The sequence below is a fragment of the Macrobrachium rosenbergii genome, chromosome 7 (genome assembly GCF_040412425.1).
Source record: "Macrobrachium rosenbergii isolate ZJJX-2024 chromosome 7, ASM4041242v1, whole genome shotgun sequence".
NCBI classification, from domain to species: Eukaryota; Metazoa; Arthropoda; class Malacostraca; order Decapoda; family Palaemonidae; genus Macrobrachium; species Macrobrachium rosenbergii.
The window spans coordinates 47,619,431-47,623,380 of NC_089747.1; positions in this window are offsets into that span (position 1 = coordinate 47,619,431).

Below are 3,950 nucleotides of genomic sequence, written 5' to 3' on the forward strand. Positions count from 1 at the left end.
GAAAAGGAAACCTGGTTAAAAGATGATGGACTTATTGGCAAAAGCAAGGACCTTAGTAAGCAAGGAACGCCAAAGTCTCTGCAAAGGGTGATCGATGGGTTGCTGATGAATCTTCTGTTTACTTGTTTGAATTAGCTAGTGTTGTGTGAGTATTCTTTACTAAGGTTTCAAAATATTATATATATGTATATATATATGTATATATATATATATATATATATATATATATATATATATATATATATATATATATATATATATATATGTGTGTGTGTGTGTGACGAAGTGTCCAGTGTCTGTTCTTCAAATCAAATCTGATATCTAAGTGCTTGTCCCGGAGTCTAGTGCACCATTTATATATGGTGACCCTGGAGTGTCCAGGCAAATAAATCAACCATGTAAAAATGTGGATGCAAAAGACACAGAAATATATACTCTGCAAAAATTAAATATCAAAAATGTAAAGCAAAAATTAAGGCAATAGCAAATACATCACATATATGCATAAAAGAAAAATTCTTCAAAAGATAAAGCATAAAACATATAACACGAAAAATATTAAAAAGTGAAAAGGTATCTTTACATATAACACTCTAAATATTTTTCTTAGTGCACTAGAAACCCACAATTATGTTTACAATACCTTGGTACCAAATTGCTTCGTGTTTTTAACCAGGCGCCAATTACACACACACTTAATAAAATACACTGTTCAGATAACTCAGACACATTTACTAAGGAATTAAACAGTTAAAGGATATGAGTGACCATCGTCTATCTAAATATCAATTACGTTAAAACAGGACATTCGTAAAATCCCGAGAGCGAGAGAGAGAGAGAGAGAGAGAGAGAGAGAGAGAGAGAGAGAGAGAGAGAGAGAGAGAGAGAGAGAGAGAGAGACGAGTAGCGGAAAAATACAGCTCCTTTCCACAACGCTTTTTGGTCTCTGAGTGTCGACTCCTCTGTATGGGCGTCTATCTACGTGGTAGGTCTTTCCACAGTGTTTTGATCGCGTCCCAATGGAATGCATTACTTCAGCAGTTTTGAAAACTGGACTAACAAACGCGTCCCTATACAACGAACAACAGTTCTCTCTCTCTTAGCGCCACTCACATCCTCTCTAACTATACAGCGTCTCAAGACATACAGCGTTTAATCACTGTAACTTTACGCTAACTCTTTTACGGTCTACGCGTATCTGAAACAAAATCATACAGTACACAACAACACACAAATACACACAAGGAGATTACTGTATTATGAAAACCACAGCATAAGACTCCTCCCCCAAGAAGATTGGTTATCCCGGGGTTGAACCCAACGATTCACAACGGGATAAGTAATCAGCAACCACATTGTTCTTACCCGAGATATGCTGTACCTTAATATTATAGGGTTGCAAGCACAGAGACCACCGAGTGAGTCTCTGGTTGTGATTCTTGATCCGCTGTAAAAACGTGAGCGGATTGTGATCAGACAGCACTAAAATTTCTTCATTCCTAGGTCTGTTCACATACACTTCAAACTTTTTCAATGCTGTGATTAAGGCTAGAGTTTCTTTTTCTATCGTGGAATACACTTTCTGATGCTTTTTCAGTTTCGAAGACATGAAACATACGGGATGCAAAAGTTCACTTTCATCTTCTTGAAGTAGTACAGCTCCAATTCCACAGTCAGAGGCATCAACTTGTATCACAAATTTCTTATTGAAGTCTGGAGCTCGAAGTACTGGTCTTGAAGTTAAAATGTCTTTTATCTTCTCAAAGGATTCTTGACATTCTGTAGTCCAAACAAACTTTCTTTGGGACTGGTTAAGTCTGTTAAGGGGCTACTACAGCTGAGAAATTCGGGCAGAAACGTCGATAGAAATCCAGCCATGCCCAAAAATCTCTGTAGCTGTTTTCTCAGTAGTAGGTGGGGTAGCCTTACGGATACCCTCTACATTAGCATTTACTGGAGCGAGAAGGCCTTTCCCAACTTCAAACCCAAGATACTGCACAGTTGCCTTCCTAAACTCACTTTCTCTAGGTTGACTGTTAGTCCTGCTTCCCTTAGTTTCTTGAAAACTTTCCTCAGGATCTTCAGATGTTCTTCCCATGTTGTAGAATAAATGACTGTCATCCAAATATACACCTACTCCTTCTATGGACCCTAGCAGTTGATCCATCACTCGTTGAAACGTTGCAGGTGCATTCATCAGACCAAATGGCAGAACAGTATACTGATACAGTCCAAAAGGAGTAATAAAAGCTGACAGCAACTTAGCATTCTCATCTAAGGGAATTTGATAGTATCCCTTCAACAAGTCTATCTTGGAGACAAACTTGGCTTGCCCAACATTATCAAGTAACTGATCTATAAGAGGCAAGGGATAATTGTCAGCCACACTGATGGAATTCAGTTTCCTATAATCAGTACACATCCTAAATGAGCCATCCGGTTTCTTCACTAACACACATGGAGAACTGTAGTGACTTGAACTGGGTTCTGCTAATCCATGCTGCAACACATATTTAACTTCTTTCTTCAAAACATCTCGATGATAAGGTGATAGGCGATAAGCTCTCTGTTTGAATGGTCTTTCCATCTTCTTGGATCTTGATCTCATGCTTGATCAGATCAGTACGCCTAGGTACATCTGCAAACAGTTCTGTGAAACTTCTAATCACTTCACACAACTCACCACCTTGCTCAGCACTCAGATGTTTTAGTTTATCCTCCAAATTTTCCAAAATTGAAGAATTATTCATCTTGTTTTCAGCTCCCAATTCATATCCATCATCGTCTTCTGCAGTTGAAGTTGTCTGGGTTATTGACACAGTTTCCATTTTGGTTTCTGAGAAGTAAGGTTTTAAGAGGTTTACATGTACCTTCCTTTTTGTCTTCTTCTTTCTGGTGTTTCAATTACATAAGTTCTGTCACTTAACCTCTCAATTATCTTGTAAGGACCTTGAAACTTGTTGGAAAGGGGAAATCTCTTGACAGGTAGAAACACTAACACTTGTTGACCAACACTAAAACTTCTTAGCTTAGTCTTCTTATCATATCTCCTTTTCATTTTCTCTTGACTCAGTTTCAGATTTTCTAAAGAGAATTTTCTAATCTCTTCCAATCTTTTCCTCAACTTCTTTACATACTCTCCTTGGACTTCCACATGATTTTCTTCCCAATTTTCTTCAAGAATTTTCAATGGTCCTCTCACTTCTCTACCAAAAATCATCTCATTAGGTGAACAACCATTGCTTTCTTGATAAGGATTCCTAATTTCAAATAACATCAATTGTACACCAACATCCCAGTCTCTGCCTGACTCAGAACAATACTTAGTCAGCATACTTTTCAATGTCTGGTGAAACCTTTCCAAGGCTCCTTGAGTCTCTGGGTGATATGCAGTGGACAACTGTTGTTTCACTCCTAACAAGTTCATCACATCCTGAAACAGTTTGGAAGTAAAATTGGTTCCTCTATCACTTTGTACAATTTCAGGTATCCCAAACTTTGAGAAAAACTCCACTAGTTTCTCAGCAACTATCTTAGCAGATATGTTTCTAACAGGGATTGCCTCAGGATATCTTGTCACAGGACACATCAATGTTAACAGATACTCATGACCCTTCTTTGTTTTCGGCAGTGGTCCAACCATATCTATAATCACCTTGCTAAAGGGTTGTCCTCTAACTTCTATAGGTTGTAGGGGGCTTTCTGAATGGTTTCATTTGGCTTTCCAGCTGTCTGGCAGGTATGACACTCCCGACAGAACTTGCTAACATCTTTGTGAAGTCCAGGCCAGAAAAAATATTTCATGGTCTTCTCCACAGTCTTCCTGATTCCCATATGTCCAGACTCATGGGATACTGCTACTACTTGCTTCCTCAATGGACATGGGATCAAAATTTGATGATATTCGCCCCATTCAGCATCTCCTGGTATATCTGCAGGTCTATATTTCC